This window comes from Giraffa tippelskirchi, chromosome 2 (genome assembly GCF_054371585.1).
Source record: "Giraffa tippelskirchi isolate mGirTip1 chromosome 2, T2T-mGirTip1v1.2.pri, whole genome shotgun sequence".
In the NCBI taxonomy this organism is placed as follows: domain Eukaryota; kingdom Metazoa; phylum Chordata; class Mammalia; order Artiodactyla; family Giraffidae; genus Giraffa; species Giraffa tippelskirchi.
Window position 1 is genome coordinate 183,199,604 of NC_137276.1, and position 13,894 is coordinate 183,213,497.

A 13,894-nucleotide genomic window follows, 5' to 3' on the forward strand; every position below is an offset into this window, starting at 1 on the left:
AGTCATAATATGATGTGAATTCCTAGTAAATATCTATCACGTATTAATCACATTCAGCATTTAATCAAGACTGGTATTAAAAAAAGAAGATAGAAAGAATATCATAGGTTGACACATATGTTTATATAAAGGACAATAAATAAGAAACCCCAAGAGCCAATTTTTGGAAGTGATCAAAATCACAGAAAGTTGACCTGAAAAACATGAGTGAAACTCTAGACCCCTTTGCTCTGGTGGTGGTTGTCAATATAATGTCACAGACAAGAGTGATTTGACCTCCAGTTTCAGTCCATTACGTAAAATTTATACAACAGATAGTCATAAGAAGCTTCCAGCCAAGACAGGGTAACGAGGACTGGATTTACTGTTCCACCTGAAACAACCATTAAGTCTGACAAAACATTTGAAATAAACGGTCTTCATGACACTCGACATCAGGTGACCCTGGTATTGATATTAAGACAAAAAAGGAGATAAAATAAAATCATAAAATATACTTAACTATTTCAAAAGACATCAGAAAAAGAAGGAAAAGCAACTAAGTTAGTTGAGACAAATAGATAATAAACAAGATCATAAATTTAAACCTAACCATGTCAATAATCATAGTAAAGGTAAATGGTCTCAACATTCCAATTAAACATAGAAGCTATCAGATCAGTTGAAAAAGCAAGACTCAACTAGATAATGCTTACCTTGTGACCCAGTCATTTCACTTCTAGGTGTTTTCTCAAGAGAATTGAAACCATATGTCCACACAACGGCTTGCATTAAAAAATGTTTATGCAAGCTTTATTTGTAACAAACAAAAACTAGAAACAACACAAATGTCCATCAAGTAAGTGGATAAACAAATTATGGTGTATGCATAAAATGGACTTGCTGCAGTGTAATAAAAAGGAATAAGTTATTGATATACAGTATAATGTGTGTGTGTGTGTGTGTGTGTGTGTGTGTGTGTGTGTTAGTCGCTTAGTCATGTCCGACTCTAGCCTGGACAGTAGCCTGCCAGACTCTTTTGTCCATGGGATTCTCCAGGCAAGAATAGTGGAGTGGATTCCCATTTCCTTCTCCAAGTATAATATGTGCTGATTTCAAAATACTACTTTGAGTGAAAAAAGCTAAACTATATACAAAATAGTATATATTATATGATTGCACTTGAAATTCTAGAAAATGTGTACTAAGATATGGTAACAACACACATCAGTGGTTGGCTGGGGATGTACTGAGGGGTTGCTGGTCTCAAGGAAGTAAATGAGGGAGGGATTAGAAAGGAGCATGAGGGAACTTTCAGCATAATCAGTATATTCAGCACCTTGATTACAATAGTGGTTTCTCAGATGTATATACATGTCAAAGTATATTAAATTATACACTTTGGATACATACAGCTTATTGTATGTCATTATACCTTAATGAAGCTGTTTAAAAACTTTCTATGACCTTGAACAAGTTACTAAACCTTGAGTTTACTCATACATGGTGGTAAAAATTCTGTCAACTTTCATAAGGCTATTGCATCTGTTAATTGGAATACTTCTCTGTCAGAGGCTTAATGTACTACCTAGCACAAGAGAAAGCTTCAGTGAATCTTCAAGCTTCTTTGCAGAGGACCCGGTGGTATATACTCTCTTTCCTTCAACCCCCTATTGACAGTAGATAGGCCAGTTCAAACCATGAACTTTGATCATGCCCCATACAAGTCATCATGACAGTACCTCTCTGAGTTTGTTGGCAAGAAATTAATCTTCTATTATTACTGGGTTGTCTGATGCTTGGCTATAGTAAATTAACTCTTTAAATTAACTTTTTTATGTTATCCCTGCCCTGAAATCTGTCTGTGAGAGCCAAAATGATTTTATATCAAGATTTCTGATGGACACAGTAGGATATAGGAGTAGGATGCAGTGGGAGAAAGCTGCAACTGGAATAATTTTGATAGGTATTTCAGTATTTCTAAACTGAAGTGTCAGAATTCATCAAAGACCCTAGTCTTTTCATGACTATTTTTACATAGATAGAGCACATACCTTTGTGACACACTGTTGTGGTCTGCATTGTGTCTCTTCCAAAATTCATAGGTTGAGATTCTAATATCTGTACCTCATAATTCAAGCATATTCAGAGACATAGTCTTTAAGGAAAGAAGTAATTATATTAAAATGAGGTCATTAGGGTATCCTTATAAGAAGAGGAGATTGGGTCAGAGACACCCGCCAAGAGATGATATTATGAAGACACAGGAGAAGATGGTCATCTATAAATCAGGAAGAGAGGACTAAGACAAAACTAATCTTGACAACAACTTGATCACAGACTTCTAGCTCCAGAACTAGAGAAGATAAACATCTGTTGTTTAAGCTATGTGGTTTATGATATGTCATTACGGCAGCCCTAGTAAACAAATACACTGGCCATTTTTACTGCTCCAACAATTTCTCTCTCCTATTAGTACCCACTATATTCTCTCAGGCCCAGTAAAGTAATAATTTTGCTTGGGAGTACTCATCATGTCTATACATGTAGGCATGCAAGCTGTCCTCAAAATTCCTCAGTCTGCTCTATGTCTCTGTATTTGCCATTTTTCCTTTTCTAATGCCTTTCTGACTTTGCCTGCTGCTAATTGTTTTTCTTGCAAATGTTATTCATTCTTTGGCCTTGTACCACACTCATATTAGTAGCACAGAGTTTTCAGGAATCTTCCTCCTCTTTTCTGACAAGTGATCATTCTGGCTTACACACTGGAATATTTTCCTCCCACTCATTAAGCTTAAGAATGTTAAATTCGTGTCATAATGATGTACAAAGCTTCCTTGCAAACAGTCAAGCAAGTTGAAATGAAACATATGAGATGTTGTTAATACGTTTTTCTTGAAAAGTGGGAATTTTACCTGCCTCTTTACTTAATTAACAGTTCAAAGATACGTTTTGGTGTTGACCTTCATTTAATATTCATTGGCAGCAAAACTGAATAATTGAATTGAAAATTGAAAATAATTGATGTGGTGGCTTCTTCTTTGACCACTGAACTAAAGCTTCCCGAACAGCTATAACTTTGGAAGTTTCTAAAAGAAAACTAAAAGAGGAAGAAGGAAGAAATAGAGTGAATTTAGTGATTAAAATCAATTGTTTTCCCCTTTGCAGTTATTTTCTGTATCTATTTGTTTATAACAAACCCTTTAAAGTTTTTTGTATGCTGCATTTTATTAATATATTAAGAACTGGGACTGTTGGTTACATTAATGACTCAAACCATGATTCACCATCCTCCTGCATTAGAATTACTTACTGTGGCTGGTAAAAATGCAAAAGCCCTGGGCCCATTCCAAACCCACTGAATCAGAATCTTGAAGGAGATAAGGCTTGGGAATCTGTATTTTTATCATGCTTCCATAGCCTTTTTTCTTTTTCAGTCTGGGAACCACTTTCTTAAGTTCTGTGATGGCAGAGGAAAAGTGATGGTGATAACACTCCCTAACAATTTAAAGAGGAAGGTCGCAAAAAAACGGTAGAGTTCAAAGAAAGTGGTAGCAAATAGAACAGGTAAGTCCACTGGTATCCTGTGGATGTTACTGTGAACACAGAAAGCAGAGTGAGGCTGGAAATAACTTCTTGTTACAAATAAAAGAACTACTTCAGAATAATTTGTTAATCATTCAAAGCTATCAAGAGATCAACATCTTTACCAACCAAGTTCAGTATACCTATTTATAATTGAGTTTTATGATATTTAACAGACATTCCTGAGAATATTTTAGGCCACCATACGAGGTTGATTTGTTCCTTTTAAATCAACAATTTGAATACATTGATTGCACAAAATACCTTGAGCAAATAAAAACTTGGGTTTTCTGATGTTTTTCAAAAAAAGGAGAGCTTTATCAGCAGGGATTTTAGAAATTACAAAGACATTTTCAGTGAAGAACAACAGGAAATTAGGAGCTAATTATTGTCTTCTCTGAAAAACAATGTTGGGCCTCCCACCGATAAATCATCATATACTAACTAGGTCAGCATGTGCTAGTTCATTTCTATGGTTCTCTGACTCCTGTGTCCACTCTGTAAGTCATTATTAGGATTATTGCTTAGAAATTCTTCGAACAACTTTTACATACCCAGTATTATATGATTTAAAAAATTTTGGGCTTCCCTTGGTGGCTCAGCAGTAAAGAATCCACCGGCAATGCAGAAGCTGCAGGTTCAATGCCGGGGTAATGAAGATCCCCTGGAGAAGGAAATGGCAATCCACTCCAGTATTCTTGCCCAGGAAATCCCATGGACAGAGGAGCCTGGCAGGCTGCAGTCCATGGGGTTGCAAAAGAGTCAGACATGACTTAGCGATTAAACAACAACAATCTACCTTGTTCTTCATGGACCCAAACATCAATTTAGCATACATTTCCTGATCTAAGTTACTACCCTGACAAATCTTTAGGTCCGTACCTTACTTGCCAGTTTTTTTACCCATGAAAGAGGCTTGGGGATATTCCTAACTCTGAAAGACTTCTCTGATATCAGTTAACTTCCTGGATTTCTAACAGCCTCATGTTTCTGAAATCATTAAGAATCTATCCCACCATCTTCTGAATAGAACTTCATCCTTCAATCACTATTGAGCCCTTTGATACCTTCTACAGCTGTTATTCAGATGTCTGTATCAGTCAGGATTCTCCAAAGAAACAGAACCAATTGGATATATATATATATACACACACACACACATATATACACATACACACATATATACAAAGACAGAGACAAAGAGATTTATTATAGTCACTCTTGTGATTATGAAGTCTAATGAGTCCAAAATCTGCAATGGGGGCTGGTAGGCTGGAAACCCCTGAGAGAAAACAGTACACATGAAATTCAAAGATCAGTAGCCTGGAGATCCAGGAGGGCTGATAGTGCAGTTCCATTCTGAAGGCAGTTTGCTGGAAAATTCCTCTTACTTGAGGCCAGTCTTCTTGTTCTGTTTGAACCTACAACTTATTGGATAAGGCCCACCCACTTTATGGAGGGCAATCTGCTTACTAGAAGTTTACCAATTTAAAGCTTAATCTCATCCAAAAATACATTAGTTTATAGGACCAAGTTAACACAGAAAATTAACCATGACAATGCCCCATGCCCCAGCCACTGTAGTCTGCCCATTTGACTGGACTTCATCTTCCAAATATATGATAGGTTCATTCCCACTCCCAGTGTCTGTCTCATACTAAAAGAAGGTTGAGTGATAGTTCCTAAATACTCCCAGTCTACCCATTCTGCTTTAGGGAGCCTAATTATGTCAAATTATGTGGCAACTGGGACATGGTAAGTGTGCGGTTTTAGGTACATTTCTGATTGTCACAACTGGAGAGTGCTACTGGTATTCAGTGGGTGGAGATTGGGGGTACTACAAACACGCTAGAATGTGCAAGATAGCCCCCCCAACAATAAGACTACCTTCAGTCCCAAATGTCAATAGTGTAGAAGCTGAAAAATCATGGAAAGAAACTGTAATATTCAAGCTGGAACTTATAGGATTGGTAAGGTTCAAATTGCACAGATGGAAAATTTTTATTCCAGTCAAAGAAACTACCATAAACATACAAGGGATAACAAAATATAGAGGTCTTTTAGAGAGCTGTGAATATCAAATCTGTAAGTGGAGAAATAATAAAATGTGATAATTTCAGAAAGGTGGATGGTTAGGGTTTAGAGCAGTCCCTCTGAAATTTTAGCACATTGGAATCACCTGGAATTTGACAGCACACACTGGAACCCATCCCCAGGATTTCTGATTCTGTGTGATTGAAATGAGGTCTGAGAATCTGAATTTCTAACAAATGAGGTGATGCTGGTGCTCCTGGTCTGTGAGCCACGTTTTTAAGAACTGGTTTTCAGAGAGTCGGAGATGCCTGAAAAGATGTCAGGACTTCAAATTCTAGGCAAAAAGAGGGCCATTAATAGGAACAGTTCTTTAGGAAGATTACTCAAATAGCAACAGATAGGACACATTGGATTAGAGAGAGAATCTGTAGAGAGAAACAAACCAATTGAAGGTCCTGCCAGGAGTCACTGAAAGGCTTGAACCCTCCGCATCAGTGATTTGGGAAGCCTGGGAAACCTGGAGCAATGTGCCTGTATGCATAATTCTCTCTTGACCCCAGCTGTGTAATTATGGTTTGCCTGGAGTTTAGTCTTAGCCAGTTATGCATGAGGCTTGGTTCTTTGTAATGAATCTCCTGGGATAAAGCATAAGCTGACAGTGTTCAGACAGGCTGCCTGGGCTGCACTTTATAAGTGGGATTGAGGTCACAAAAGCTAGGTGACAGGGCAAGGAGAAGCTCCCTTAGATAACCAAATCACTTAAAATTACATTTCTTTCTGGGTCAAAAAGAAAAAAAAAAAAGGAGAAGAGATATTGCCTCTGCTCTTGCCTCATCCAGTTTTCCAAATTATATTTAAGGGGCTTGGATAAAATCCATACATCAAAAAGCCTTTATGCAATAATGCAAAATTTAAAGGGCCTGTCAAACAGATGATCTGTTTTGAAATCACACATATGATATCTTGGAATTCTAGCAATCAGAGGGGCTCAGTCTGAACTGATTAGAATGCTTTTCCAAACCCAGTTTTCTCTTCTTGGCTGAAAAGTGTTACTTGCTTTATCTATAATGCTTGGTACCATCAGCCCGAGGGGAAAGAAAAAAAAAAAATTCCTTCTAAGCAACTGATCTGAACCTCCTGAGGCTAAGGAGCTCTTATCAAAAGCAGAAATCCTGCACACAGGCCAGCTGGAGGATGTTCCCCCTCCTGAGGGTCCCTGCTGCCTGAGAGCTTCTAAACACAAATAGAAACTGGAAGAAAATCAGAAGAGTGGAACACACATCTAACATGTGTGTTCCATCATTCATTTCCAGGCTTTTTACCCTCGTTCCAATAAAACAACTATTTTATAACTAGTGATGAGGCTAGCATCTTCTAACCAGAATAACCCTACTCTTGATCACCTTTTTTTTTCCCTCTTCAGAGATTTTATGAACCGTAACCCCTCTTTTAAAGTATTTTTTTCCTTCCTTTTGCCAGGTGCTCAGCACCACCCCACACTGCTGTGAGATACTCACTTTATGCTCTGACAGTTACTGTGGATACGTTGATAAACAGAATACTAACTTTTTAATATATATATGTATATTATTTTAAAGTCTTGGCCTGGAATTTCAAGAGGGGGGAAAAATGAAGGAACAAAGGAAGCAATGAGGCAGGAAGAAAGAAAGGGAATCAAGGAGAAAGACAATTAAAACTGCAATGTAGCAAAATGCAATTTGTCCAAAACCCTTCAGTGACATTTACCAGGAATAATTGTTACGATTGCTGATTGTAGGGCCCCAGCCCTAGAATGCAGTAGGTCTGAACGGGTCTCTAGGATGTGCATTTCTAATGTTCTCCCAGGCAGCTCTGGTGTTGGTAGCCTAGGAAAACATTACCTTGAGAAGCTTTGCAGGTTTAGATTGTCCCTAACAAACACTGTAAACAGCCAGTGCTTATTGTCAAGATTTGCCAGCTTAGGGGAGGGAGGGATGATAAACAGCAGCTGCTTAGATTTAAAATGTCCCGGGGAATCAGCACAGGTGGTGGAAGATTTACCAAACTTCTCCTGAGGCTCCAAGCAGAAGATGCCCATCTGCCACAGGCCCCCAGGCAGACCATTTCTCTGTCCCCGGCTTTCTCAGACCCCTCCTCACTTGCCCATGCAAAGCCTTTTGTTATAGACTAAATTGTATCCCCCCCACACCAAAATTCATCTTAAAACTCTAATAACCTGTATTTGAGAATAGGATGTGCAAAGAAGTAATAAAGGTTGTGTGTTAAGTCACTTCAATCGTGTTCAACTCTTTGCGACCCCATGGACTATAGCCCATGAAACGCCTCTGTCTATGGGATTTTCCAGGCAAGAATATTGGAGTGGGTTGTCATTTCCATCTCCAGGGATCTTGACTCAGGGATTGAACCCGTGTCTCTTGTATCTCCTGTATTGGCAGGTGGGTTCTTTATTACTGGCACCACCTCGGAAGTGAGGTCATAAGAGTGGAGGCTCGTTTCTATAGGGTTGGCATCCTTATAAGAAAAGGAAGACACACCAGAGATCTTCCTCTCCCTACAAGAGTGCAGAGGAAAAGCTATGTGAGGACACAGAGCCTGCAGCCATCTGTAACTCAAGGAGAAGAGGTATTGCCAGACACCAACCCTTGCCCACACTTTCATCTTGACTTTCAGCCTCTCAAATAGTTCAGTTCAGTTCAGTCTCTCAGTAGTGTCTGACTCTTTTCAACCCCATGTACTGCATCATGCCAGGCTTCCCTGTTCATCACCAGCTCCAAGAGCTTGCTCAAACTCATGTCCACTGAGTCAGTGATGCCATCCAACCATCTCATCCTCTGTCATCCCCTTCTCCTCCCACCTTCAATCTTCCCCAGCATCAGGGTCTTTTCCAATGAGTCAGTTCTTCACATCAGGTGGCCAAAGTGTTGGAGTTTCACCTTCATTATCAGTGCTTCCAATGAGTATTCAGGACTGATTTCCTTTAGGATTGACTGGTTTGATCTCCTCGCAATCCAAGGGACTCTCAAGAGTCTTCTCCAATACCACAGTTCAAAAGCATCAATTCTTCAGCGCTCAGCTTTCTTTCTGGTCCAACTTTCACATCCACAAATAACTACTGGAAAAATCATAGCTTTGACTAGACAGACCTTTGTCAGCAAAGTAAAGTCTCTGCATTTTAATATGCTGTCTAGAATAGTAAGAAAATTAATTTCTGTTTTTAAGCCCCTCAACCTATGGTAGTTTGTTATAGCAGCCCAACTGAAACTGTTTACCACAGATTGGGTATTTAACCCATGTGCTGGGACTCACACCCAGCCAAAACCTTGCTTGGAACTCAAACCCACGTGGCTGAGACTCAAACCCAGCCAAAACCCGTGGTACCTGGTTTCAAGACCTAATGAAACCCTGGTTCTTGATGTCTCATCACAGAAAGAATTCAGTGAGAGACAAAGTGATAGGTAAGAAGTAGATTTATTCAGATTCAGAGAGAAGCACACTCCACAGACAGAGTGTGGGCCATCGCAGAGGGTGAGTGCAGCTTTAAAATGTGGTGTGTTTAGTTGTTATAGGCTGGATAATTTCATATGCTAATGAGTAGGAGGATTATTCCAACTCTTTTTGGGAAGGGGTGGAGATTTCCAGGATTTGGGCCACCTCCCACTCCTTGGTCTTGTAACAGTGCCTTGGAACTGGCATGGCACTTCTGGGTGTGTCATTTCACTTGCTGACTGAGGATCAAGGTCTAGTCTTGTCTGCCATCTTGGTCCCATTTGATTCTAGTTGGTTTATGTTGTGTCCTTGGGCTGTGTAATTCTTTCAAAAGTTGTGCCCTGCCCCTTTCCCTCCTGTCACACAACTACAGTAACCTTTCTTCACAGTTCATTTAGGTATTCCTCAGGCAAGAGACCCTTCTCCCAAGCCCTAAAGCCCTAATGTTACTTCACTGCTCAGGTTTCAAGGGAATTCAGGTCCCAGAAAAGCTGTAGAATAGATTCAAGAACCCAGTGTCAGTTGGACCTGGGGATAGGGAGGTACTGAGAACTACCACACTCAGTCATACATGAGTTATAAACAGGAATATACTGTCTCTGCTTCTAATCTGATTGGCTTTATCACATTGCTTGTACAAGAAAATACATTCCATAACCCAGGTGACTGAGTTTTAGCTAACTTTTCGAAGTCTTAGATTGGCTCTTTTCCTGGTGATGGCACTCTCATCTCAGGAGTTCTGGAATAGTGCTGATTAGAACATTACATTGCTTTTTCCTTATGAATATCTTCATACTTATCAAAGCCAGAATATATAGCTGTTATATCTGAGATAGTTCTGTTCACTCAAATAATTGCTGTGTGCCCAGTATATGCCAGACAAGGTTCCAGATACAGAAAAGCAAACATGAATAAGACAAAGAGACAAACAAAACTAAGGAAACACATATCAGTCAGGTGTTAATAAATGCTACAAAGAGAAAGTATGGGAAGGAGTATGAGGAAGGGTCCTAGTTTATAAGGACGTGGTCCAAGAAAGCCTCTCTGATATCTGACATTACAACAGAGACCTGAAGGAAGTCAGATGTCCAGCCATTTGTGTCTCTGAGCAAAGATCACTTCACAAAGAGGGAGAAGCCCATGAAAAACTGCCTCAGCAGGACTATGAATGGTATTTTTTTAATAACAAGGAAGACTATGCAATTGGAATAGGGTAAAAAGATGGATCTCCCTAAAGTCCTGGAAATGGCTAAGAATTAATCATGCAAACTCTTGTAGGACATTGTGATGTCTTTACTCTGAGTGAGATGAAAAGTCATTGGAGGGAGGAAAGCAAAAAAGCCATGTAACTTATGTTCTTAAATAACCTCTAACTTTTATGTGGAGAATGGTCTGCTAGGGTCAAGAATGAGAGAGATCAGATAGAAGGCTACTATATTATTGATAGATGACAGTTATTGATTTAGACTAGAATGAGGGGGATTGACCAGGAACCAGATAAATTTAAAAGGTAGAAACCACAATCTTTGCTAATGATTGTATTGTCAGATAAAAGGGAAAAATAAAACATAAAAATAAAAATAAAGTGGGAATTTCATAACTTTAGTAGGCTTATTTAGATTTAACCACTTAAATAAGTAGATATATCTAACTGTCTATTACAATTTGCAAAAATTACAAAACATTAACAATAGCTATCTCTAATGACATAATTATGGAAAATATGTATTTGCTGTATTTTGCTTAGTTATTATGAAAATATATCACGTGTATAATTTTTAAAAGTTGCAGACACATGAAAAAATTTTCCCTGGTCATTTTAATTTTATGGGATTTCAGATAACATTGCTATTGCAAGGGGACCTTTCTAATTTGTGAGATTAAAGAGAGGAACCTAAAGTAATTGATTCTATCCCTTTATTTCTTTAATTTGGAGATGAAAGACATGAAAACAGTACTGTATGTTCAAATGCTTTAGTGATATTAGTTTTCAAATGCCATAGAAACTTTTGGCTGGTGAATGAGATAAAATCATGAGAAAAGAAAAATAGGAATGGTGTATGTAAAGCTTTTTGAAGAAGCATTTCTTCTTTTTTAAAAGAGAAGACTCTTGAGAGCCCCTTGGACTTCAGGGAGATCCAACCATTCCATCCTAAAGGAAATCAGTCCTGAACATTCATTGGAAGGACTGATGTTGAAGCCGAAGCTCCAATACTTTGGCCACCTGATGCGAAGAGTCAACTCACTGGAAAAGGCCCTGATGCTGGGAAAGATTTGAGGTCAGGAGAAGGGGACAACAGAAGGTAAAATGGTTGGATGGCATCACCAATTAAATGGACATAAATCTGAGCAAACTCAAGGAGATAGTGAAGGACAGGGAAGACTGGCATGCTGCAGTCCGTCGGGTCAGAAAGAGTCCAACACAACTCAGTGACTGAATAGCAGCAACAACATCTTAGAAATAAAGACACAGACTCAAATGACTATGTGACTTGTCCAGTGTCACGTGTCACATAGTTAATAATTATCTGGAGTGAAACTATCCTAATTGCTTTTTGTTCTACTATAACATAATGATATATCATCTTAGAGGAACATTAATATTATAGGATAATTTTTTCATATTTGAAAATTTATTCATATACTTCATACTTTCAGCCAATAAATATTGACTGCCCCTTTGTCTCAGGTCTTCTGGACAGAAATTCCTTCTCTTTACAGAGATTGTAGTCTAGTATTTCAAATAAAGTTGAATTTGTTCTAAGAAAAAAAAAAAAGAGCATTGCCTCTGGCAATTCTTTAGTTCCTAGAGATAAATTCTAAAGCATGATTCAGTCTCAGTTTCAAAAGTGAATGCAGCACTCTTTAAACTTTGAATCTTGTTTTTGTGCTTTTTAAGTAATACATATTCACATACATCTATAATACTCGAATTCGTGCACACCTGGTTTGTGGTAGTTTGATTAGCAGTGATGCAGAAGAAAAGACTCATGAATATCAGATATCAAAGATATGGGACACTCGATAGACAATGAAGAATAATAATAGGCTTATCTTAGATTGATATAAAAGCATTATTTTGTTTACCATGTAATATTTTCAGACTTTTTTCTTTCCCTAAATCTTTATGCATATAGCTTCACTAGCAAAAAATACTTCACTTGCCTAGCAAGGCTATTCTTGTTTTAAGAACTTCCTAGTAAGTTATATTATTAGTATTAAAAAATAATTCAGGCCAAAAGCAAACAAAAATCCTGTACAAGTGTTCCTTAAAATAGTCCTAATATGACATCTAAAATTTCACTTAATTGAATTTCTCTTGAAGAAATTAATCTTGGGAAAGGCATATATCAGTGAAGCAATGCATACATAAAGGAAACATTTTAAAAAGTATTGGTTGGAAAATAACATCAGGTTAATATTTTTAACTAAATTGTGTTTGTTACAGAGTTAAAAGGATTATTAACTGAATCAACACTATACCTGAATTACATTTCTATAAAGATAAGTAGCACTAAGGACCTAACATAAAACAGGTGTGACATTAAGCTTCTAAAGGAAAGCAAATAGCCAAATTTTAAGGGAGTTAAGATATGTTAACAAGAATATTATCTAGTATCATGAAGATAGAATAATCCAAAAAATAAGCTTTTAGAAAGAAATTACAATCATGTCACAACACAGAGACATTTTAGTATACAAAATAAATAAATCATAAAAAGAAATCTTCTAAATATTTTACTTATTTTTTGTGTGGAAGCAGAAAAAGAAGAAAGTAAAGACAAAACACTAATTGCAGTAATTCACAATATTTTGTTTGCAGAATTAATTTGCCATATGTTGAGCCATAGCACAAATTTCAATAACTTTAAGCCAACTTAAGGCATTCAAAGCAGATTTCCCAAGTGGCTCAGTGGTAAAGGACCCATCTGCCAAGCTGGAGACTCAGGTTCAATCCCTGGGTAGGGAAGATACCCTGGAGAAGGCAATGAGAACCCACTCCAGTGTTCTTGCTGGGAAATCCCATGCACAGAGGAGACTGGAAGGCTACAGTCCATGGGGTCACAAAGAGTCAGGCATGACTTAACAACTAAATAGCAAGAGCAAGACATACAAAGCAGGCATGTTCTCTGATTGCAATAGTATTGAATTGGAAATTGACAACAGAAAGATCTAGAAAATCCCCAAGTATTTGAAAATGAAGTAGCGAATTTCTAAATAAATAATAGGCCCAAGAATAAATGACAAGGGAAATGAAGTGGTGATACTAGTGGTAAAGAGCCCACCTGCAAATGCAGGAGAAGCAAGAGACATGGGTTTGATCCCTGGGTCAGGTAGATCCCCTGGTGTAGGAAATGGCACCTCACTAAGTATTATTGCCTGGAAAATTCCATGGGCAGAGGAGCCTGACAGGCTACTGTCCATGGGGTCTCAAAGAATTGGACACGACTGAGCGACTGAGCACACACACAAAACTAAAACATAACAAATAAAACTTTGTAGGAAGCAGATAAAAGAGGGATTATAGAGAAATACATATTGCAAACTCCCCATATTGGAAAAAAGGAAGGCTCACAAATAAATGACCTTCACTTCACTTTTAATAGACCTTAAAAAATTAGAGAAAGAAGAACAAACTAAACCCAAAGTAAGCAGAAAAGAAGGAAATAATATGAAACTGGAAATCAAAACACAAAAAAAACAAAAAAGCAATAAGTGAGATAAATAAAATGTATAAATTTCTGGCTACAATTATGAAAGAAAAAAAAGGGTAAAGAACAAATTACAAGTATCAGGAATTAGAGGGGTG

General features: G+C 37.9%; 1 long non-coding RNA gene across 2 annotated transcripts in view; it reads right to left on the reverse strand.

Moving 5' to 3' along the window:
• Positions 1 to 282: 282 nt before the first annotated feature.
• The window catches only part of LOC145539036 (uncharacterized), a 52,548-nt gene continuing 38,936 nt past the window's right edge, over positions 283 to 13,894 (reverse strand). For both annotated transcript variants that reach the window (XR_014077527.1, XR_014077526.1), the window contains exons 4-5: positions 2,034 to 2,137; positions 283 to 444 (exon numbers count right to left, since the gene is read on the reverse strand). This is a non-coding gene — a long non-coding RNA (uncharacterized LOC145539036). The remainder of the gene's footprint in view (positions 445 to 2,033; positions 2,138 to 13,894) is intronic.